At 38.7% G+C, this 26724-nt stretch overlaps 1 pseudogene; it reads right to left on the bottom strand.

Moving 5' to 3' along the window:
* The window catches only part of LOC128660037 (zinc finger protein 850-like), a 353233-nt pseudogene extending 326732 nt beyond the window's left edge, over window positions 1–26501 (bottom strand).
* Window positions 26502–26724: the final 223 nt, after the last annotated feature.

The raw sequence follows: 26724 nt of genomic DNA, 5'->3' as shown, positions 1-26724 counted from the left end.
TTACCTCCCGTGATATCATAAATAATCTCAGCCAGACCTGGTCCAAACAAGGTCTTACCCTTGTAAGGAATAAACAAAAGCTTAGTATTAGAAGAAACATCCACAGACCAGGACTTTAACCATAAAGGTCTGCGAGCTAAAACAGCAAAGCTAGAAATCTTTACCCCTGACTTGATAACTTGAAGAGAAGCATCAGAAATAAATGAATTAGCCAATTTAAGAGCCTGAATCTCAATGGACGCATCAAACCAATAAGCTGCCACACTAGTGACTGTAGCAATACACACCGCAGGCTGCCATTATAACCCCTGGTGAACATACATCCTCTTAAGAAAAGCTTCAAGCTTCTTATCCATAGGATCATTAAAAAAACAACTATCCTCAATGGGAATAGTAGTTCTCTTAGCCAAAGTAGAAATAGCACCCTCGACCTTAGTCACTGTCTGCCAAGACTTTTTAAGTAATAGGAAACTTTTTTTTTTTTTTTTTTAATTGGAGAAGGGGAAAAAGGAATCCCAGGCTTCTCCCACTCCCGTGCAATCTCTGAAACACGATCAGGGACAGGGAATACCTCCACTGCGGAAGGAACATGAAAATAATTATTAAGCTTGCTTGATTTCCTAGGAGTCACTACAACCATAGAATCAGAATCATCCAAAGTAGACAAAACCTCCTAAAGTAACAAATGGAGGTGTTCTAATTTGAACCTGAATGACACTACTTAAGCATCAGAAGAGGGAAATATACTGTCAGAGTCAGAAATTTCACCCTCAGACATTAAAGAAGAATCCTCTTCCTCAGACTTCTGAGAAGAGACATTAGAAAAAGCTAGACCTGAAACAGGGGTCTCCAATTTTTTAAATTTCCCCTTATGCTTCCCCTGCAACATAGGGAAAGCAGATAAAGCTTCAGAAACTATAGAATATATATGAGAAGCCATATCCTGCAAAGAAACTCCAGCTGGAGCATGAGAGGAAGCACAGGGTATAACATGCAGGGCAGACAAGGGTAGGGATGCCTGAGAGCAAGGCTGCACTTGAACAGCATCTTCCCTAGAAGACAGCTCAGATTCAAAAAGTTTCTTTGTAATGCAATGTTCTCTCAATTCACGAGGAACAGAAAGCAATAGTCGGTTCCACATTAGCCCACAAACACAGAGTACAAATATTTTGCAGGGCCACTTGGTCCATCAAAACACAAAAAATAAATTTCAAATAATAAATTTATACAAAAGAAGAAGCCAAAAAAACATTACTATCCCATTAAGAAAAAAAGTAACATTAACACAGACATTTATAGCAACAAACTTACGGCTAGATCACGAGCTTGGCGTTAGCCTTAAAAAGCAGCATTGAGAGGTCCCAACGCTGCTTTTTAACGCCTGCTGGTATTACAAGTCAGGCAGGAAAGGGTCTACCGCTCACTTTTCTTCTGTGACTCGAGGCTACCGCAAATCCCCTTACATCAATTGTGTATCCTATCTTTTTAATGGGATTTGCCTAACGCTGGTATTACGTGTCTTGGAAGAGGTGAGCGGTAGACCCTCTCCTGTCCAGACTCCTACCGCATATAAAAGTCAGTAGTTAAGTGTTTTATGGGCTAACGCCGGAACATAAAGCTCTTAACTAAAGTGCTTCAAAGTACACTAACACTCATAAAATACCTATTAACCCCTAAACCGAGGCCCCCCCCCCCCCACATCGCAAACACTATAATACATTTTTTTAACCCCTAATCTGCCGACCGGACATCGCCGCTACCTACATTATACCTATGGACCCCTAATCTGCTGCCCCTAACATCGCCGACACCTACATTATATTTATTAACCCCCTAATCTGCTGCCCCAACGTCGCCACCACCTGCCAACAATTATTAACCCCTAATCTGCTGACTGGACATCGCCGCCACTTTAATAAATGTATTAACCCCTAAACCGCCGCACTCCCGCCTCGCAAACACTATTAAAATTTTATTAACCCCTAATCTGCCGTCCCTAACATCGCCGACACCTAATTACATTTATTAACCCCTAATCTGCAACCCCCAACGTCGCCGCTACTATATTAAAAAGGTATTAACCCCTAAACCTAAGTCTAAACCTAACCCTAACCCCCCTAACAAATATAATTTAAATACATCTAAATAAATTTACTAAAATTAAATAAATTATTCCTATTTAAAACTAAATACTTACCAATAAAATAAACCCTAAGCTAGATACAATATAACTAATAGTTATATTGTAGCTAGCTTAGGATTTATATTTATTTTACAGGCAACTTTGTATTTATTTTAACTAGGTACAATAGTTATTAAATAGTTATTAACTATTTAATAACTACCTTGCTAAAATAAGTACAAAATTACCTGTAAAATAAATCCTAACTTAAGTTACAATTACACCTAACGCTACTCTATAAATAAACTAAATTAAATTAAACTAATTTAAAACTAACTAAATTATGAAAAAAACCCACTAAATTACAGAAAATAAAAAAAGAATTACAAGAATTTTAAAATAATTACACCTAATCTAATCCCCCTAGTAAAATAAAAAAGCCCCCCAAAATAATAAAATTTCCCTACCCTATACTAAATTACCAATAGCCCTTAAAAGGGCCTTTTGCGGGGCATTGCCCCAAAGTAATCAGCTCTTTTACCTGTAAAAGAAAAATACAATACCCCCCAAAATTAAAACCCACCACCCACACACCCCTACTCTAAAACCCACCCAATCCCCCCTTAAAAAAACCTAACTCTAACCCCTTTAAGATCTCCCTACCTTGAGCCGTCTTCACCCAGCCGGGCACAAGTGGTCCTCCATACGGCAGAAGTCTTCATCCGATCGGGGCAGAAGAGGTCCTCCAGACGGTAGAAATCTTCATCCAGGCGGCATCTTCTATCTTCATCCTTCCGGAGTGGAGCGGAGCCATCTTCTATCTAGCCGACGCGGAGGCATCCTCTTCAAACGACGTCCTAACGAAGAATGAAGGTTCCTTTAAATGACGTCATCCAAGATGGCGTCCCTTGAATTCCAATTGGCTGATAGGATTCTATCAGCTAATCGGAATTAAGGTAGGAAAAATCTGATTTGCTGATCCAATCAGCCAATAGGATTGAGCTTGCATTCTATTGGCTGATTGGAACAGCCAATAGAATGCGAGCTCAATCCTATTGGCTGATCCAATCAGCCAATAGGATTTTTCCTACCTTAATTCCGATTGGCTGATAGAATCCTATCAGCCAATCGGAATTCAAGGGACGCCATCTTGGATGACTCCACGTCGGCTGGATAGAAGATGGCTCCGCTCCGGAAGGATGAAGATAGAAGATGCCGCCTGGATGAAGATTTCTAGCATCTGGAGGACCTCTTCTGCCCTGATCGGATGAAGACTTCTGCCGTATGGAGGACCATTTGTGCCCGGCTGGGTGAAGACGGCTCAAGGTAGGGAGATCTTCAGGGGGTTAGAGTTAGGTTTTTTAAGGGAGGATTGGGTGGGTTTTAGAGTAGGGGTGTGTGGGTGGTGGGTTTTAATGTTGGGGGGGGTATTGTATTTTTCTTTTACAGGTAAAAGAGCTGATTACTTTGGGGCAATGCCCCGCAAAAGGCCATTTTAAGGGCTATTTGTAATTTAGTATAGGTTAGGGAATTTTATTATTTTGGGGGGCTTTTTTATTTTATTAGGGGGATTAGAGTAGGTGTAATTAGTTTAAAATTATTGTAATTCTTTTTTTATTTTCTGTAATTTAGTGGGGGGGGGGTTTCTCATAATTTAGTTTATTTAATTTAATTGTAATTCATTTAATTTAATTTATTTATTTATAGAGTAGTGTTAGGTGTAATTGTAACTTAGGTTAGGATTTATTTTACAGGTAATTTTGTATTTATTTTAGCTAGGTAGTTATTAAATAGTTAATAACTATTTAATAACTATTCTACCTAGTTAAAATAAATACAAAGTTGCCTGTAAAATAAAGACAAATCCTAAAATAGCTATAATGTAACTATTAGTTATATTGTAGCTATATTACGGTTTATTTTATCGGTAAGTATTTAGGTTTAAATAGGAATAATTTATTTAATTGTAGCTATATTATTTAGATTTTTTAAAATTATATTTAAGTTAGGGGGGGGTTAGGGTTAGACTTAGGTTTAGGGGTTAATAACTTTATTATAGTGGCGGCGGCAGATTCGGGGTTAATTAATTTAATATAGTTGCAGCGACGTTGGGGGGGAGATTAGGGGTTAATAAATATAATGTAGGGTTCGGCGATCTTAGGGGCAGTAGATTAGGGGTTCATTAGTATAACGTAGGTGGCGGCGGAGTCCGGAGCGGCAGATTAGGGGTTAATAAGTATAATGCAGGTGTCGGCGATGTCGGGGGCGGCAGATTAGGGGTTAATAAGTGTAAGATTAGGGGTGTTTAGACTCGGGGTTCATGTTAGGGTGTTAGGTGCAGACATAACTTTTATTTTCCCATAGGAAACAATGGGGCTGCGTTAGGAGCTGAACGCTGCTTTTTTGCAGGTGTTAGGTTTTTTTCACCCAGCTCAGCCCCATTGTTTTCTATGGGGAAATCGTGCACGAGCACGTTTTGACTGCTTACCGCTACCGTAAGCAACGCTGGTATCGAGGTGAGATGTGGAGCTAAATTTTGCTCAACGCTCACTTTTCTGAGGCTAACGCCGGCTTGCAGAAAACTCTTTATACCAGCGTTGGCTTAAGGGAGCAGTAAGAAAAAAAGGCTTGTTAGCACTGCACAGCCTTACCGACAAAACTCGTGATCTAGGCATTAAACTTTATAATAGAAAAGTTAAATAAACATGGGCACCTCTAGACCTCAGGAATAAAAACTCGTATGGCAAAAATCACATGTATGTGAATTACCTATAAATGACAAGTGCACTTGCTACTTGGTGTCAAACCTTAAAAAGCAAATAATGAAACTCTGTGGTCTAAACCGTGCTATAGTGTGTACTAGAATCTAACAATAGCCTTAACTAGTATTAAAATGCAGGAAAAGGATACAGTGTGTAAAGGATACAATGTGTAAGAATATATATCAAAATACAATGTGTAAAAAAATGTATCAAAATACATCAAAATACAAATGCGGTGTATAGCGGTCTGCTAAGTGAAACAAAAATCTGTTGCAGTATATAGGTTCCGGTATATGCAAATAAATCTCTCTGACTATAGTTTAAAAATCATAAATATATTTAATATTAGACATTAAACATTCGTATAAAAAAGTGGCTGACTGATATATAAAACTCACACTATGGACGTCTCCCTTGAGTGTAATAGGCAAGAAACAAATATTGGCTCCAAATAGAATGAATATATCAACAGATGTCTGATACAACAAAGTTCCTGTATGATGGGAAAGTCACAGTTTTATAACTAGTAAGGTACCTTACTGAACTCGGAGTTACGGGAGCTGACAGCTCGACCATATATTGATTCCTAGTGCTTACTTCGGCGTCTGTGTCTTACGGGGTATTTCGCGGCTAAACAACAAACCGCCCGCTTTCGTGATGATTGGCGGTTTGGGCCACACACCCTTTCTTTGATAGGCCGGATGGATCCTCTTACTGAGTATGTGTGACGGTATCTCTGATGATAGGTGTAACCGTCCGGTCACTGTTACAACGTCCCAAGGTGCCTGTGACCCTTAGATTTGGTGGAAGTGTTCCTTAAAAACTGCACTTCATGCAGTATGAGCAGCAAAATAGGACCACTAATATTGGCGCTGATCAGATCCCTGGTCTTCAAGTGGCAGTTAGCTTTGTTCGTCCACAAGAGGGGGCTGGATCGCAGCTATTAGTGTTGTATAAGTCTCTTAGTGTCCAATAGTAAAAACAAAACACTGGAGTAAATTTCTACGCGTTTCACCCCAGGAGGGCTTTATCAAGATACTCCAGGTATATTACACACACCTTTTAAAGGTGTTCCTTAGATCTCATTGGCCAGTAAATAACCAATCTTATTGGAGCCAATAAACACCACCTCTTTTTTCTTTAAGGTGGAAATTCCTAAATCTGTACACTCACATATGTTGATGTATATAAAAAGGAAAAGAACACTAATACATTTGACTAATTGTCAGCGTTTTTTAAAAACTTGATAAGAAATGAAAAGTAAACCTAATATATTATTAATAAAGAACATATAAGAGAAAATATAGGAGTAAGTTGTCATCAATACCTTATTAGTAATTCGTATATTAACTTAGTGTGATAATGCCAACTTTAATATCAAATATACTGCTGACTCTGATACTTGCTTCATTGAATATGGACCTTATGAGTAATAAGTAGAATCTAAATCTAAATCTAGACACTTACATATGCTGTTTTGTATAAAGAGAGAAATAACACTAATAGATTTCACTAATTGTCAACGTTTTTTAAAACATGGTAAAAATAAAGTGTAGATCTAAGTATAGGAAATGTGAGGATGTGGTGCCACCTATACCTTAAGTGCTTATCGTATATTAACTTGGTGCGATGATACCAGATACTTTCTTATTAAATAAAAACCCTAGCAGTTATAAGTAGAACCAAACTAAAGTAGTGAATAAGATGTGATATAATGATGTGAAACATAAATATTTGAAACCTACTGAACAACCATGTCTAAATTCGAATAGGACATCTCTATAATAATACATGTTTACTGATGTTTATTATGTATATTTGAATGATGTAGTGCCTGCTAAATCTCTCAGGCTAGTTATATATTGACATTAATAATATCTACTTCATTATAACTAATTCTTTATAATAGACAAATATATCTATATGGACTAAGTAATGATGTATGTGAAGTCTAATAATATGGCGGGTTGTTTAGTTCCATACAGTGCACCCCAAAGTGGAAATGATAGAAGGTTACAGAAAAATGGATATTTCTAATTCTGAATTAAGTCCCTGGGGTTGTAAGGTTTGTAAAGTGTATATAGTTTCAGATTCGACTCTAAGTAGTTCTGTTTCCAAATTACCCCCTCTCCAATTCCTAGTTACTTTTTTGATACCCCAAAATCTAAAATCTGCCAAATTATTATTGTGTTTATCTTTGAAGTGTTGATATAAAAATGTATCTTTTTTCCCTTTTTCTATTATCCAAAGGTGCTCACGGATCCTTTCTCTAAGGCTTCTCGTTGTCTCACCAATATATTGTTTGTTGCATGTACATTGAATCATGTATATTACTCCCTTGTCTTGGCACCTAATTGTACTATCTATTTTGTAAACTTTTCCTGTTTGTGTCGATTTGTATTCCTTAATTTTGTGACTGTGTTGGCATGACTTACAGTTGATACAGGGGAAGAAGCCATTTAAATTTTCTCCTGACAGACTAGTTTGTTTTTCCTTATTTTGTTCATTTTTAAACTCACTTGGAGCTAGGATAGTTTTAAGGTTCCTGGCCTTTTTGTAGATGATATTAGGGTATGGAGGGACCCTGTTACCAATAATCAGATCATTCTGCACCAAGTGCCAATGTTTATTCATAATTTTTTTCAGAGTCTTATAATCCTCATTATAATTTGTGATTAATGGTGTATTGATGAAATTGCTCTCTGAAACAACTGTCTTAGATTTATCCTTATATTTAAGAAATTCTTTCCTATCAATGGATTCGATATCTTTTTTGGCTTTAGTAATTAAATCTTTTTTATATCCCTTCTCAAGGAATTTTCTTTCCAGAAAATCTGCTTGTTCCAGGTAATCTGCATTATTTGAACAATTTCTACGTAAGCGGATGCATTGACTTTTTGGGACATTTTCCTTCCATCTTTTCAGATGGCAACTATCTGAATGTATCAGGTTGTTAGCATCTACTTTTTTGAAATGTGTCTTCGTATTTAATGAATTCTCCACTATCTCAATCTCTAAATCAAGGAACACAATTTTTTCTTTACTTGTAATGTTAGTAAATTTTAAACCTAAATTGTTACAGTTCATATCCGGCAAAAATTTTTCTAGACATACGACATCTCCACTCCAAATCATTAAGATATCGTCTATATATCTTTTATAGAGCACGAGGTTTGCGCCAAATTCATGGTCTCGGATAAAATTTTGTTCCCAATTACCCATGAATAAGTTTGCATAACTTGGCGCAAACCTCGTGCCCATCGCTGTACCTGTGATCTGTAAATAGAATTTCCCATTAAAGGAAAAATAGTTTTGATTTAGGATAAAATTGATGCCATTTAATATGAATTTGGCCTGCTCTTTTTGTAGTATTTTGTCAGTATTTAGATAGCTCTCCACCGCCCTTATACCTTCATCATGTTTGATGCTTGTATAAAGTGATGATACATCACTTGTTATAAGATAGTAATTGTTTTTCCATTCTAATTTTTCTAATATTTGAAGTATTTCGGTTGTGTCTTTCAAATAGGAAGGGAGAGTTCTAACATATTTTTGCAGGAATTTATCTATATACTCAGAAAGATTACAAGTAAGTGATCCAATGCCAGAGATAATTGGCCTCCCTGGTGGGTTATTGAGATCTTTGTGTATTTTTGGCAAATAATAAAAAATGGGTATTTTCGGAAATTTTGGTGATAAATATTTGAATTCTCTGGCATTTATAATGCCTTTATCCTTTGCTCCATCTAGTAGTGAATTTAATCTATTAGAATATAAAATTGTAGGATCTGATTTAAGTATAGTGTAAGTGGTTTTATCATTAAGTAATCTGCTTGTTTCAGTCAGATAATCATCTTTGTTTAAAATGACAACTCCTCCCCCTTTGTCTGCCTGTTTAATAACTATGTTTTTGTTCTTTTGTAAACTTTGTATAGCTTGTTTTTCTCTAACAGACAGATTGTATTTAATATGTGTGGTGGGTGTTAAGCTTTGTATATCTTTTTGTACTAGTTGCTCAAAAAGTTCCAAATTACTTCCCCGTTCATGTTTTGGATAAAATTTTGATTTTTGTTTTAAGTCTGTGTGTATATATTGAGAGGTTTGACCTAGACTAATATTCTGATGTACGGGGTTTGAAAAGTTTCTTTCAATCGGATTCTTTAAAAAATACTTTTTTAGGGTTAATTTTCTAACAAACTGGCTAATATTGATATGTGTCTGGAATTTATTCAATCTAGTAGATGGTGCAAAGGATAGACCTCTGTTCAGAACATTGATTTCTTCTTTGTTTAGTGTGGTACTACTGAGATTAAAAATTCCCTTTGTCACTACTTCGTTCTCTTGTAGTCCCTTGTTCTCCCTTCTTCCTCTTCCTCTACACCCTCTCTTGACCTTTTTCTTGGACTTCTTTGTGTTTTTGGTGCATCTCTTTCTAGCCTCTGTTCTAATCTTGGAGTTTCGGGGGCTTTTGGGCCTTGGTATAAAAAATTATGATTTGGTGATTCAATGTCTCTTTGGGTTTCAATATTTTGGAATCTATTATAGGTGGGTATTTGCCAAGCGGAATTGTCATATGTATGATTGTGATTGTTACTCCTGGAATAGCTCCAAGAGTTATCATTTCTCCAAGAATTATCATTTCTCTCATTCCTCCTATTATATCTATTACGTTCTTCCTGGGGGGCTTGGTATTGGTTAGAATGATTATAGTTATTTCTTCTATAATATTGATTCCTATATGTATCCCCAATGTTATAATGTGTTTGATAGTAGCCATTGTATGTATTGTCCATGTTAGACCTATTTTCTTTATTATGATATGTCCTATTCCAATCTCGTCTGTCAAATCTTGGCTCCATATCATGCCTTCTATCTCTATTATAAAAGGGTTTGTTCCAATCTCTTCTATTATAATTATCATTCATATGATTAGAATATTGTTGTTTATTAATATAATCACCCCTATTTATTCTATTTGCTTGATGTTGAGGTGTAAAGGGACTCTTAGGATTGTGGAACTGGTTTTTATATTTATTATCATGATTCCTCTCAATATTAATATTGGTGGTTGATTGGCTAGAAGTGCCTGGTTGTATATCTATATTAATCGACTCTGTGGGTTGTTCTAAGTAATCATTTTGGTCTCTTTTTAGTTTTCCCCATTTCGTATTCAATATATCTTTCCTAAGTTCTCCTAATTTATCTATAATGTCTCTTTGTCTGTCTTTGTAGTCTTTGTTCTCTTTTTTATCTGCTAATTTAATTTTAATCTCTGAGATGTTATTCTCAATATCTATAAGGGATAATTCTCTTGATTTTTTAATAATCTCCATTAGTGTTATAGATGCTTTTTCTAAGGTGTCTTCCCATTCTTTTTCAAACTGTGATTGTAACTCAAAGTTACATTTTTTCTTCAATCTCAAACCTCTTGGGACTATATTTGAGTCAATATATTTATTCATAAAAATCAGTTCTGTTTTCTGTTTAAGTTCTTTTGTCATATATTTCTCTAAAACAAACATTTCATCTTTGATGTTAATCATAAAATGTATCTCATCATTTTTGATCATATAATTATCATTTAGATTAGCCAGGAGGTTGTCTCTGAATGTAAACATATCTTCTTCCATATTAGAAAAAAGTTTAAAGTGAAGCTAAATCTAGGGTTTTTGTATGTTTGTGTTACCTATACTTAACAGATGTATAAGATAGCTGTTGGCGCAGCAACTCTAAGCAGAAGGATAGAGAGGGTAACAGTAAGTGGTAAAGAATAAGGGTTGGCGCTAACTGTAATCCTAAAAGCCTAGTTGTGAAAACTACTCCTCCTTAGTAGTTTGATTAAAGTTAAATAAAGAAAACTGGAATTGAATAACTGGCGCTAAATGAATAGCTAGGATTACACTACCTACGGTAAAAATAGATTCAATACCTATATATTAGATATCAGTGGTAAATAAAAACTCGTATGGCAAAAATCACATGTATGTGAATTACCTATAAATGACAAGTGCACTTGCTACTTGGTGTCAAACCTTAAAAAGCAAATAATGAAACTCTGTGGTCTAAACCGTGCTATAGTGTGTACTAGAATCTAACAATAGCCTTAACTAGTATTAAAATGCAGGAAAAGGATACAGTGTGTAAAGGATACAATGTGTAAGAATATATATCAAAATACAATGTGTAAAAAAATGTATCAAAATACATCAAAATACAAATGCGGTGTATAGCGGTCTGCTAAGTGAAACAAAAATCTGTTGCAGTATATAGGTTCCGGTATATGCAAATAAATCTCTCTGACTATAGTTTAAAAATCATAAATATATTTAATATTAGACATTAAACATTCGTATAAAAAAGTGGCTGACTGATATATAAAACTAACAGGGTCCCTCCATACCCTAATATCATCTACAAAAAGGCCAGGAACCTTAAAACTATCCTAGCTCCAAGTGAGTTTAAAAATGAACAAAATAAGGAAAAACAAACTAGTCTGTCAGGAGAAAATTTAAATGGCTTCTTCCCCTGTATCAACTGTAAGTCATGCCAACACAGTCACAAAATTAAGGAATACAAATCGACACAAACAGGAAAAGTTTACAAAATAGATAGTACAATTAGGTGCCAAGACAAGGGAGTAATATACATGATTCAATGTACATGCAACAAACAATATATTGGTGAGACAACGAGAAGCCTTAGAGAAAGGATCCGTGAGCACCTTTGGATAATAGAAAAAGGGAAAAAAGATACATTTTTATATCAACACTTCAAAGATAAACACAATAATAATTTGGCAGATTTTAGATTTTGGGGTATCAAAAAAGTAACTAGGAATTGGAGAGGGGGTAATTTGGAAACAGAACTACTTAGAGTCGAATCTGAAACTATATACACTTTACAAACCTTACAACCCCAGGGACTTAATTCAGAATTAGAAATATCCATTTTTCTGTAACCTTCTATCATTTCCACTTTGGGGTGCACTGTATGGAACTAAACAACCCGCCATATTATTAGACTTCACATACATCATTACTTAGTCCATATAGATATATTTGTCTATTATAAAGAATTAGAGTTATAATGAAGTAGATATTATTAATGTCAATATATAACTAGCCTGAGAGATTTAGCAGGCACTACATCATTCAAATATACATAATAAACATCAGTAAACATGTATTATTATAGAGATGTCCTATTCGAATTTAGACATGGTTGTTCAGTAGGTTTCAAATATTTATGTTTCACATCATTATATCACATCTTATTCACTACTTTAGTTTGGTTCTACTTATAACTGCTAGGGTTTTTATTTAATAAGAAAGTATCTGGTATCATCGCACCAAGTTAATATACGATAAGCACTTAAGGTATAGGTGGCACCACATCCTCACATTTCCTATACTTAGATCTACACTTTATTTTTACCATGTTTTAAAAAACGTTGACAATTAGTGAAATCTATTAGTGTTATTTCTCTCTTTATACAAAACAGCATATGTAAGTGTCTAGATTTAGATTTAGATTCTACTTATTACTCATAAGGTCCATATTCAATGAAGCAAGTATCAGAGTCAGCAGTATATTTGATATTAAAGTTGGCATTATCACACTAAGTTAATATACGAATTACTAATAAGGTATTGATGACAACTTACTCCTATATTTTCTCTTATATGTTCTTTATTAATAATATATTAGGTTTACTTTTCATTTCTTATCAAGTTTTTAAAAAACGCTGACAATTAGTCAAATGTATTAGTGTTCTTTTCCTTTTTATATACATCAACATATGTGAGTGTACAGATTTAGGAATTTCCACCTTAAAGAAAAAAGAGGTGGTGTTTATTGGCTCCAATAAGATTGGTTATTTACTGGCCAATGAGATCTAAGGAACACCTTTTAAAGGTGTTTGTAATATACCTGGAGTATCTTGATAAAGCCCTCCTGGGGTGAAACGCGTAGAAATTTACTCCAGTGTTTTGTTTTTACTATTGGACACTAAGAGACTTATACAACACTAATAGCTGCGATCCAGCCCCCTCTTGTGGACGAACAAAGCTAACTGCCACTTGAAGACCAGGGATCTGATCAGCGCCAATATTAGTGGTCCTATTTTGCTGCTCATACTGCATGAAGTGCAGTTTTTAAGGAACACTTCCACCAAATCTAAGGGTCACAGGCACCTTGGGACGTTGTAACAGTGACCGGACGGTTACACCTATCATCAGAGATACCGTCACACATACTCAGTAAGAGGATCCATCCGGCCTATCAAAGAAAGGGTGTGTGGCCCAAACCGCCAATCATCACGAAAGCGGGCGGTTTGTTGTTTAGCCGCGAAATACCCCGTAAGACACAGACGCCGAAGTAAGCACTAGGAATCAATATATGGTCGAGCTGTCAGCTCCCGTAACTCCGAGTTCAGTAAGGTACCTTACTAGTTATAAAACTGTGACTTTCCCATCATACAGGAACTTTGTTGTATCAGACATCTGTTGATATATTCATTCTATTTGGAGCCAATATTTGTTTCTTGCCTATTACACTCAAGGGAGACGTCCCTAGTGTGAGTTTTATATATCAGTCAGCCACTTTTTTATACGAATGTTTAATGTCTAATATTAAATATATTTATGATTTTTAAACTATAGTCAGAGAGATTTATTTGCATATACCGGAACCTATATACTGCAACAGATTTTTGTTTCACTTAGCAGACCGCTATACACCGCATTTGTATTTTGATACATTTTTTTACACATTGTATTTTGATATATATTCTTACACATTGTATCCTTTACACACTGTATCCTTTTCCTGCATTTTAATACTAGTTAAGGCTATTGTTAGATTCTAGTACACACTATAGCACGGTTTAGACCACAGAGTTTCATTATTTGCTTTTTAAGGTTTGACACCAAGTAGCAAGTGCACTTGTCATTTATAGGTAATTCACATACATGTGATTTTTGCCATACGAGTTTTTATTTACCACTGATATCTAATATATAGGTATTGAATCTATTTTTACCGTAGGTAGTGTAATCCTAGCTATTCATTTAGCGCCAGTTATTCAATTCCAGTTTTCTTTATTTAACTTTAATCAAACTACTAAGGAGGAGTAGTTTTCACAACTAGGCTTTTAGGATTACAGTTAGCGCCAACCCTTATTCTTTACCACCTCTAGACCTCAGCCAGATTGCTGAATTGCCTACCTGAACCTGCTGATCAAACGGAGAAAAAAACAAAATGTATGCTTACCTGATAAATTTATTTATTTCTTGACATGATGAGTCCACGGATCATCTAATTACCATTGGGAATATCACTCCTGCCCAGCAGGAGGCGGCAAAGAGCACCACAGCAAAGTTGTTAAATATCACCTCTCTTCCCTCTAACACCAGTCATTCAACCGAAGTAAAGGAGAGAAAGGAAGCAACAAGGTGCAGAGGTGTCTGAAGTTTATAACATACAAAAAACCTGTCTAAAGAACAGGGTGGACTCATCGTGTCAAGAAATAAATAAATTTATCAGGTAAGCATAAATTTTGTTTTCTTTCTAATGACACAATGAGTCCATGGATCATCTAATTACTATTGGGAGTCAATACCCAAGCTAGAGTACACAGATGATACAGGAGGGACAAACAGGGAACCTAAACGGAAGGCACCACTGCTTGAAGAACCTTTCTCCCAAAAGCGGCCTCAGCCGATGCAAAAGTGTCAAATTTATAGAATTTTGAAAAAGTGTGAAGAGGTGGAAACGGGCGAACGGGATGATGTCCATTATCGCTACCATTAACATGATTACCTCCATGCACTGAGCCACTGATGGCCGAGGAGAGGACTGAAGTGCTAGGCAAGAATCAAAAATCTTTGATTTCCTGACTTCTGTCAGAAAAATCTTTATTGATGAGCCCTTTACCTCCCGTAATATCAGAAATTATTTCGGTCAAAGCAGGCCGAAACAAGGTCTTTCCCTTGTAAGGAATCTGCAAAAGTTTAGACTTAGATGACACATCCACAGAACAAGATTTTAACCATAAAGCTCTGCGAGCCAGTATGGCAAAACCTTACATCCTGGCTCCCAGCTTAATAACATGAAGGGAAGCATCTGTAATAAAGGAGTTGGCAACATAAGGGCCTTAATCCTATCCTGGATTTCTTCGAGAGGAGTGTCTGTCCGAATGGATTCAGACAATGCATCAAACCAGTATGCGGCTGCACTAGTGACCTTAGCAATACAAACTGCGTGTTGCCATTGTAAACCCTGGTGTACATACATCTTCTTGAGTAACCCCTCTAACTTTTTATCCATAGGATCCTTAAAGGAACATCTATCCTCTATTGGAATAGTAGTTCTCTTGGCTAGTGTGGAAATTGCCCCTTCCACCTTGGGTACCGTATGCCAAGACCTCTTGATAGAGTCTTCTATAGGAAACATCTTTTTAAATATAGGGGATGGAAAAAAAAGGGATACCCGGTCTCTCCCATTCTTTAGCAATGATCTCTGTAGCCCCATCTGGTACAGGAAATACCTCAACCATGGAGGGCACGTCAAAATTCTTTTTTAGTTTACTAGACTTCTTAGGATTGACTAAGACGGTAGTGTCGGAGTTGTCCAGGGTAGATAAAACCTCCTTAAGTAACTAACGGAGGTGTTCTAGCTTAAACCTGAAGGATAAAACTTCAGTATCAGCAGGAGGAATTACACCGAGTCTGAGATTTCACCTTCAGATGCTACCAAATTATCCTCCTCCTCAGGCTTCTGGGGGGAGGCATTTAAAATTTAAACAACTGTGTCAGTAACCTCACTTACCGATTGTTTACTTTTCCTCTTGCGCTTTCCCTGGAGCATGGGAAAAGCAGACAACGCATCAGAAACCACAGAGGACATGAGAGAAGCGATGTCTTGCAAAGTAACTCCAGATGGAGTAATGGAGGAAGTGCAGGGCACTGGCTGTATGGACTTTAAATTTTGGGACACTTGAGGAGAAAGCTGCGGTATATTTTGAACATTGTCAGAAGACTCCTGAACAGCATCCGCCTTAGAAAATTTTGGCTCAGAAAAAAGTCTATCCCTATAATGTAAAGTTCTCTCAATACATGAGGAACAGAAAGGAATTGGTGGATCAACATTAGCATCAAAACATAAAGAACATGTAACATCTTGCAGGGCCTCTTGGTCCATCTTTATTTACCACAAAAAACCTGAATAAATAGAAAGTTGATATTTTATTAAAAAAAAATGTTACTGTTCCTTTAAATCTTTAAAATAAACTGCTTTATTTTTCAGCAATAAAATAACATAAGTAATAATTAAATACTCCGGACACCTTTACACCTCAGCTTAACTTTGCTGAGGTGCTTACCTGCTTGACTAACAGAGATTATAAACTGTTAGATGATCCAGACTCAATCTATTTATTCTGTCAGATGAAGTCCGTAATACAGCCCAAAAACTGAGACAAAGTCTACCGTGTCACAGAACACAGGAACTATGAAGGGGAAGTGCGCAACAAATTTTGGCCCTTCCGTTAGCCCCGCCCATCGTGGGCGTTACAAGAAAAAACTTCCCTCAAGTCTTTTAAAAGCATAGTAATGCCGTTTTATACTTAAGTTAAAAAACAAAAAAAACACACCACCTCTGAGCCTGCTCCTCGTGCCCAGTGCCTGCTATTACTGCCCATAATAAATACTCTCCAAGTCATAAAATAATTCCTTTATTATGTCCCAAATTATATTATATTAAAATGCCATCTTTTATTCTTAATGACGATCCCAGAAAATAAAAAGTTAGCACTTACCTTTGTAAATCTGCCCGGCAGCAAGGCAGCTCACTAGGTTTAGAGGCATTATTCCTCACATGGACCTGTGGAAAAAAATGCAAAGACTGAATAAACTTACTCAGGCTTTAGGAAATAGGGCAGCATTAGTATAGGGAGGCGCAGTGACGATTATACCCCATAAGTTCTCATTGCTCTAAAGCCACCCCTGCTCTACTGAAGAAACTGATATGGACTACGGCTACACCCTAGAACAAAGCAGCACAATCTTGCACCACTTAAAAAATACAAAATCTTGCTTGAAGAATCTTCTTTTCCAACACCTAACTTTACCACTTCCTTGCTCTAACATAGGCAAAGAAAATGACTGGGGTTAGAGGGAAGGGAGGTGATATTTAACAGCTTTGCTGTGGTGCTCTTTGCCGCCTCCTGCTGGGCAGGAGTGATATTCCCAATAGTAATTAGATGATCCGTGGACTCATCGTGTCATTAGAAAGAAATAGGAACAATACAAACTGAAACCATTCTGCAGCAAAAAAACAGCCACTTGTACACAGCCCAGAGCCGCAACTAAAATAAAACATACACTTCCTGGTTTGAAAAAGTGCGCGAAAACTACCTCCTCAGCAGGCTTCGCCAACCAAAAACATCACAATACACCCGGACACTCATAACCTTACTCGGGGAAAAAAGTTGCAAAAATCATTAAACTGAAAATCGCATACAAAGTAATAAAAAAAATCATGAGCCAGAACCTTTTCAATGCCCTGTAATACAACCCCTCATCAGAAAAATAGAATTAACCGTTTAAGTGCCAATATAAGAATATAACATAATATAGCACTTAACATACAGGTAACTGCCCGGCAGCAGGCAGCTCAGAAAGTTTAAGAGGCACCCTCCTCCTAGGACCTGTGAAAAATGAAAAGACTGTTTAAACTTAAACAGGCTTTCTGACAAGGGCAGCAATAAATCAAATGGGAGGCACAGAGGGGATTATACCCCCAAGTTCCCAAATGCTTAAAAGCCACCAATGCTCTACTGAAGGGACTGAAGTGGATTACGGCTAAATCCTTAGAAAAGATCAGAACATCTTGTCCTGCTTTGAAAATAACAAACTCTTGCTTGTAGAATCTCAAAGACACCTAACTTTTCCACCTCCTTGCAACTACTACAGGTAAAGAGAATGACTGGGGATTGTGGGTAAGGGGAGTGGTTTTTAACAGTTTTTGCGCGGTGCACTTTGCTGCCTCCTGCTGGTCAGGAGAGATATTCCCAACAGTAATTAAGATTATCCGTGGACTCACCGTGTAATTAGATAGAAAACAAACCATGTGTGCTGAAACATCTTTCTTAACATGTTTTTCAACTTTTTATCCATGGGCTCTTTGAATGACGAACTATCCTCTAGGGGAATAGTCATTCGCTTCACGAGTGTGAAGTTAGCACCATACACCTTAGGAATGGTCCCCCACAACTCAAGCTGAGAGTCTGGAACGGGGAACAGTTTTTAAAGGACGAAGAAGGGGAAAAGGAAGAACCTAATCGCTACCATTCATTTTTTATAATGTTTGCGATCTTAACAAGAACCGGGAAGGTCTGGAGCACCACCCTGTCCTCATATACCTTATACAGCTTAGGAATGGAAGGTTCTTCCGGAAGCTTCGGTTCCAGAACCTCCAGAGTAGCAAGCATTTGCTTCAGCAGAAAGCGCAAATTCTCCATTTTAAACCTAAAGCCAGTCTCCTCCGCAGCCGGAGGTTTAGATGACACAGATTCTGACCTAGAAGGGGCCTCCTCCGAATAGTCGGATTGGGCCTCATCATCGTATAACCCTTCAGAAGTTTCCATGGGCATAGACAACTCCTGGGCCCGGCCACTCTGAAAGACCCTACGCTTGCGCTTAGCAGAACGTGGTAAGACATGGATCACTTTCAATACCGGCGTCTGCAATTGATTCGCAAAATCTGGTGGCCAACAAATATCTCCCAAAGGAGTAACGGTTGGACCCTGGGGCACTGCATGTGCAATGGCAGATGCAAGTAGGGAACCCACCTCACAGGACTGAGAACCCTCCGAGGTGGACGACTCAGTAGTACTAGACATTCTTCTATTTTTTGATGTCGCAACTCTATCAAGGCACATGGAACATAGTTGAGCAGGCTGGTCTACCTGAACCTCACAAACACAGGTATGAGACTTTGTTAGATGGAGAACCCTCTAACATGTCAGAATCCTCCATAGCTTGCGCTTTTATTAGAACTAGATAGATTAATAAACAGGCACCTTTAAAACCTCCAATGGCCGGGGCACTCACCACCTCCTATGACCCGGACTACAGAAACTGCTTTGTCTCCTCCGTCGCAGATCAGACAGGAAGTGGAGAAGCCTCACCAGGTCACATGGAATGCATAAAGGAGAAATGCACCAAAAAAGGCAGTACAAAACTCCCGGAAGTGAACCTGACAGTTCCACGCATTGCCAGAGCCTCATCCTGCACATAACACAGCAATGACACAATAAACAATATCATGTATAACTGCCCCCTGTTGAATAATCCCTTTACCAGGAACATTAACCCTTGATTCTATAAAGATAAAAGGCACCACACTGTGACCCTGTCTTCTGTGTTATCATTATGTAATAAAAAATTAAACGATCTTACAAGAAACTACTCTGTGGAACAGGAACACAGCCCTTCAAGTGTGACAGGTAGTAGCATCACCCCTGCCATGGACTTGAGAGTAGAAAGAGGGCAGTGAAACACGTCAACCCCGATTGCTGGAGGAGCTGTTAATATGAGTCGGAATGGTTTTGCAGAAAGACTCTCCCTCTGAATCTTCGGCACCTCTCTGCCACCTCCTGTGAGTTAAGGCAAAGAATGACTGGGGGATGAGGGAAGTGGGAGAGGTATTTAAGCCTTTTGCTGGGGTGTCTTTGCCTCCTCCTGGTGGCCAGGTTCTTAATTTCCAAAAGTAATGAATGAAGCCGTGGACTCTCCTCCCCTTAAGATGGAAAAGAATGTTTATTAATTTATAATATACTCCATCGCGATAAAAAAACCTTTTTAAACTCAAAAATATCTTCTGTTATATTTTTATATTTATTTACCTGTAAATCACAAATTAAAAAAGCATGACATAGAATGTAATATTACTACACTATAGTAAACTAAATGACTGATAATTGATGAAAACAAGTTATAGGGCAGCATTAAACATGGTGCGTGTGGATAATGTCTCAGCCAGGGAATAAGTACATCTGTATTCTAGGCAAGAGAGGTGGCATCCACCATACTCATTTAATATTGCACAAGCAAATGAACATACAGCGCTGCCTGGCTTGTGCTCAACCAGTTGGGCGAGAACATGATGCCTTAATAATTACAGACTAATAATCAGTGTGAGATGTTTTGAGAGGGTGTGGTTGTTTGATTTTAAAGCCAAAAAGTACATTTATGCTTACCTGATAAATTAATTTCTTCTATGGTACGACGAGTCCACGGATTCATCCTTTACTTGTGGGATATTATCCTCCTGCTAACAGGAAGTGGCAAAGAGCACCACAGCAGAGCTGTCTATATAGCTCTTCCCTTAGCTCCACCCCCCAGTCATGCGACCAAAGGTACAGGAAGAAAAAGGAGAAACTAAAAGGTGCAGAGGTGACTGAAGTTTAAAATAAAAAAATATAAATCTGTCTTAAAATGACAGGGCGGGCCGTGGACTCGTCGTACCATAGAAGAAATTAATTTATCAGGTAAGCATAAATTTACTTTCCTTCAATAAGGTACGACGAGTCCACGGATTCATCCTTTACTTGTGGGATACAATACCAAAGCTACAGGACACGGACGAACGGGAGGGACAAGACAGATGGTTAAACAGAAGGCACCACTGCTTGAAGAACTTTTCTCCCAAAAATAGCCTCCGAAGAAGCAAAAGTATCAAATTTGTAAAATTTGGAAAAGGTATGAAGTGAAGACCAAGTCGCAGCATTACAAATCTGTTCAACAGAAGCATCATTATTAAAAGCCCATGTGGAAGCCACCGCTCTAGTAGAGTGAGCTGTAATCCTTTCAGGAGGCTGCTTTCCAGCAGTCTCGTATGCCAAACGGATGATGCTTTTCAGCAAAAAAGAGAGGTAGCCGTAGCTTTTTGACCTCTACGTTTTCCAGAATAGACAACAAACAAAGAAGATGTTTGACGGAAATCTTTGGTTGCTTGCAAGTAAAACTTCAAAGCACGAACCACGTCTAAGTTGTGCAACAGACGCTCCTTCTTAGAGGAAGGATTAGGACACAGAGAAGGAACAACAATTTCCTGATTGATATTCCTATTAGTAACAACCTTAGGAAGGAATCCAGGTTTGGTACGCAAAACCACCTTATCAGCATGGAAAACAAGATAAGGCGAGTCGCATTGCAATGCAGATAGTTCAGAAACTCTTCGAGCTGAAGAGATAGCAACTTAAAACAGAACTCTCCAAGATAGAAGCTTAATATCTATGGAATGCATAGGTTCAAACGGAACCCCTTGAAAAACTAAATTCAAACTCCATGGCGGAGCAACAGGTTTAAACACAGTCTTGATTCTAACTAAAGCCTGACAGAACGATTGAACGTCTGGAACATCTGCCAGACGTTTGTGCAGTAGAATTGAAAAAGCAGATATCTGTCCCTTTAAGGAACTTGCTGATAGCCCCTTCTCCAATCCTTCTTGGAGAAAGGACAAAATCCTAGGAATCCTGATCTTACTATCTTGATTCGCACTATTAAAGATATTTACGCCATATCTTATGATAAATTTTCCTAGTGACAGGCTTTCAAGCCTGAATCAAGGTATCTATGACCGACTCAGAGAACCCCTCTTGGATAAGATCAAGCATTCAATCTCCAAGCAGTCAGCCGCAGAGAAACTAGATTTGGATGCTGGAACGGGCCTTGAACCAGAAGGTCCTGTCTCAGTGGCAGAGTCCATGGTGGAAGAGATGACATGTCCACCAGGTCTGTATACCAAGTCCTGCGTGGCCACGCAGGTGCTATCAAAATCACTGAGGCTCTCTCCTGTTTGATTCTGGCAATCAAACAAGGAAGGAGAGGAAATGGTGGAAACACATAAGCCAGGTTGAACAACCAGGGTACTGCTAGAGCATCTATCAGTACTGCCTGAGGATCCCTTGACCTGGACCCGTAACAAGGAAGTTTGGCGTTCTGACGAGATGCCATCAGATCCAATTCTGGTGTGCCCCATTGCTGAATCAATTGTGCAAACACCTCCGGATGGAGTTCCCACTCCCCCGGATGAAAAGTCTGACGACTTAGAAAATCCGCTTCCCAGTTCTCCACTCCTGGGATATAGATTGCTGATAGATGGCAAGAGTGAGTCTCTGCCCATCGAATTATCTTGGTAACCTCCATCATCGCTAGAGAACTCTTTGTTCCCCCCTGATGATTGATATATGCTACAGTCGTGATATTGTCCGACTGGAATCTTATGAATCTGGCCGAAGCCAACTGAGGCCACACCTGAAGCGCGTTGAATATCGCTCTCAGCTCTAGAATATTTATCGGGAGGAGAGCCTCCTCCTGAGTCCACAAACCCTGTGCTTTCAGGGAATTCCAGACTGCACCCCAGCCCAATAGGCTGCCGTCCGTCGTCACTATGACCCATGCTGGCCTGCGGAAAAACATTCCCTGGGACAGATGATCTTGTGACAACCACCAAAGAAGAGAGTCTCTGGTCTCTTGATCCAGATTTATCTGAGGAGATAAATCTGCATAATCCCCATTCCACTGATTGAGCATGCACAATTACAGTGGTCTGAGATGCAAGCGAGCAAACGGAACTATGTCCATTGCCGCTACTATTAGACCGATTACCTCCATACACAGAGCCACTGACGGGCGAGGAATGGAATGAAGTGCTCGGCAGGTGGTTAAAATCTTTGATTTCCTGACCTCCATCAGAAAAATTTTCATGTCCACCGAATCTATCAGAGTTCCCAGGAATGGAACACTTGTGAGAGGGATAAGTGAACTCTTTTTTATGTTCACCTTCCACCCGTGAGATCTTAGAAAAGCCAACACGATGTCCGTGTGAGATTTGGCTAGTTGGTAAGTCGATGCCTGAATTAAGATATTGTCCAGATAAGGCCCCACTGTTATGCCCCGTGGCTTTAGAACTGCCAGAAGGGACCCTAGCACCTTTGTGAAAATTCTGGGAGCTGTGGCCAACCCGAAGGGAAGAGCCACAAACTGGTAATGCTTGTCCAGAAAGGCGAACCTGAGGAACTGGTGAGGATCTTTGTGGATAGGGATGTGTAGATACGCAATCCTTTAAGTCCACAGTGGTCATATATTGACCCTCCTGGATCATTAGTAAAATAGTCTGAATGGTCTAAATCTTGAAGGATGGGAATTTGTTTAGGATCTTGAGATCTAAAATTAGTCTGAAGGTTCCCTCTTTTTTTGGGAACCACAAACAGATTGGAGTAGAACCCCTGCCCCTGTTCTGTTTTCGGAACTGGGCAGATCACTCCCATGGAATATAGGTCTTCTAAACAGCGTAAGAACGCCTCTCTTTTTGTCTGGTTTACAGACAATTGAGAAAGATGGAATCTCCCCCTTGGAGGAGAATCTTTGAAATCTAGAAGGTACCCCTGGGTTACGATTTCTAAAGCCCAGGAGTCCTGAACGTCTCTTGCCCAAGCCTGAGCAAAGAGAGAAAGTCTGCCCCCTACTAGATCCGGTCACGGATCGGGGGCTACCCCTTCATGCTGTCTTGGAGGCAGCAGCGGGCTTCTTGGCCCGTTTACCTTTGTTCCAAGTCTGGTTAGGTCTCCAGACTGACTTTGATTTAGCAAAATTCTCCTCTTGCTTTGCAGCAGGGGAAGAGGTAGAGGGACCACCTTTGAAGTTTCGAAAGGAACGAAAATTATTTTGTTTGGTCCTCATCTTATTTGTCTTATCCTGAGGAAGGGCATGGCCTTTCCCTCCAGTGATGTCTGAAATGATCTCTTTCAGTTCAGGCCTGAATAGGGTCTTACCATTGAAAGGGATGGCTAAAAGCTTAGATCTTGATGACACATCAGCAGACCAGGACTTAAGCCATAACGCTCTACGTGCTAAAATGGCAAAACCTGAATTATTTGCCGCTAATTTAGCCAGTTGAAAAGCGGCATCTGTAATGAAAGAATTAGCTAGCTTGAGAGCCCAAATTCTATCCAGAATATCTTTAGGAGACCCTCTAATTTTTTATCCATAGGATCTTTGAAAGCACAACTGTCCTCAATAGGTATAGTTGTACGCTTAGCCAGGGTAGAAATAGCTCCCTCCACCTTAGGGACCGTCAGCCACGAGTCCCGCATGGTGTCTGATATGGGAAACATTTTCTTAAAAGTAGGAGGGGGAGCGAACGGAATACCTGGTCTATCCCGCTCCTTAGTAACAATGTCCGAAATCCTCTTAGGGACCGGAAAAACATCAGTGTAGGCAGTAAACCTCTAGAAATCTGTCCATTTTACACAATTTCTCTGGAACTACAATAGGGCCACAATCATCCAGAGTCGCTAAAACCTCCCTGAGCAACAAGCGGAGGTGTTCTAGTTTAAATTTAAAAGCCATCATATCCGAGTCTGTCTGAGGGAACATCTTTCCTGAATCAGAAATCTCTCCCTCAGACAGCAAATCCCTCACCCCCAACTCAGAACATTGTGAGGGTACATCGGATATGGCTAATAAAGCGTCAGAGGGCTCAGCATTTGTTCTCACACCAGACCTACTGCGCTTCCCCTGCAACCCAGGCAGCTTAGATAAAACCTCTGTGAGGGTAGTATTCATAACTGCGCCCATATTTTGCAGGGTGAAAGAATTGGATGCACTAGAAGTACTTGGCGTCGCTTGTGCGGGCGTTAATGGTTGTGACACTTGGGGAGAATTAGATGGCATAACCAGATTCCCTTCTGACTGAGAATCATCCTGCGACATACTTTTAGTAGATAAAATATGTTCTTTGCAATTTATTGACCTTTCAGTGCATGATGGACACATTCTAAGTGGGCGTTCCACAATGGCTTCTAAACATATTGAACAATGACTTTCCTCAATGTCAGACATGTTGAACAGGCTAGTAATGACTACAAACAAGCATGAAAACACTTTATTTAGTGAAAAAAATAACAATCTTAAAAAACGGTACTGCGCCTTTAAGAGAAAAAAAGCATACACGTTCTGCAAAACTGCTTTAAAATGCACCAAATTTTTTAATTTTTTTATAGCAGACTCAATATGTGTAGTTAAGTTTGCTCCACAAGAAAATTTAACATTTAACCCTTTATTGTGCAAACCGGATTGAAATAAGTCCTAAATCCAGAAAAAACACCCCCAGCCCTGGTGTGGCGCCTACCTGCCCTTAGGGATTGTAAATATGGGGTTAAAGCTTTGATTTGGCCCAAAACATTCACAAGAGCCCTCAGGAGTTGGAGCTTGCAGAGTGAAAACAACTGCGCATCTGAGGCGATAAAATAGGACCCGCCCATCTCACTCAATGTCTCTACAGCCTCAAAGAACCGCACCAGAGCGGTTTAAAACTAGCCATGTGGGTTCTGAGACCCAAAAGATAAGCCAAGTGTACCCTCAAAGTTGCCCAAAAAAAGTTATTGCCCACAAAACGTTAACAGCACAGCCAGTTCAAAAAACATTTGCTCACAAACATTCAAAACTCAGTGTCAACCATTTTTTAATTAGCCCCTTATTCAAGCTTAGTAATGCCTTTCTATAGCTCTTAGGATTACTGCTTACCCTTACCCTCATGGGGATACTGTCAGCCTTTCTGAAATACACAGTCTCTCCAGAAAAAAATGACTGGACATACCTCACTGCTATATAGCATGAAAATGTTCCTCACACTGAAGTTTCTTGTACCCCTCAGCCTCTGTGGGAACAGCACTGGATCTTAGTTACAAATGCTAAGATCATCATCCTCCAGGCAGAAGTCTTCATCCATCTGCTGCCTGAGAGTAAATAGTACACACCGGTACCATTTAAAACAAAAAATTCTTGCTTGAAGAAATTAAAAACTAATATTTTATCACCTCTTTCACTTTACCCTTCCTAGTACTTAGAGTAGGCAAAGAGAATGACTGGGGAGTGGAGCTAAGGGAGGAGCTATACAGACAGCTCTGCTGTGGTGCTCTTTGCCACTTCCTGTTAGCAGGAGGATAATATTCCACAAGTAAAGGATGAATCTGTGGACTCGTCATACCTTATAGAATAAAACTTTATTAGTTTAATAATACTCACTGTAAAATTAAACACACAAATCATGGTGGTTCTGGGGTGGGGAACACTGGGGGAGTTGTGGGTCTTACACACATGGGAACAAGGTAGGCATAAGTGTAGTTATGGGTGTTCCATAAGTAAGGTCAGGGCAGGGGAAGGTGGAGTTGCAGGTGTTCTAAATACTGAACAGGTCAGGGGGTGAGGTTAGGCAGTTTTTGGACATGATCTGTCTAAAAGGACAGAGAGGGAGTTGTATTTTTTACCCTCCTCCTACTCAGCCCAATAGATGTTGCACCCTCTTTATAACTGTCACTGACACAAATGTCCTTAAAAGATGCAGATATAAATATAATAGTTTATATTTGTTTAATGAGCGATCTATTTTATTTTCCCAGTAATTAAAGTCAGCATAATATGTATTACACTCACCTAACACATATGAGTTCATGCTGATAACAGGCTCCAATATCTGTGCTCTGGAAGAAGGTTCCCTTATTCACTCCAGTTACATCAATACCTGATATCTCTCAGTGCTCTGGCCGTGTCTGTAAAAAGTATATTAAATGGTTTAGACAGATAATAATAATGTTTCTGATTAACTGTACATATGGTATAATTAAAGGCACACATAACCAGTCATGTGATACAGATCAGCTGATTAGGTTATTACATATGTGCTATTGATTTAGCACAAGCATTTAGTACAGTTAGCGCTTTGGGTGTTATAATTGCTCCTTCAGTAAGAATCTTCCCAGATCTATACAACATA

The sequence above is a fragment of the Bombina bombina genome, chromosome 5, assembly GCF_027579735.1.
Source record: "Bombina bombina isolate aBomBom1 chromosome 5, aBomBom1.pri, whole genome shotgun sequence".
Classification (NCBI taxonomy): domain Eukaryota; kingdom Metazoa; phylum Chordata; class Amphibia; order Anura; family Bombinatoridae; genus Bombina; species Bombina bombina.
The sequence above is the reverse complement of the archived record's forward strand: the minus strand, read 5'-3'. Positions and strand labels throughout refer to the sequence as shown.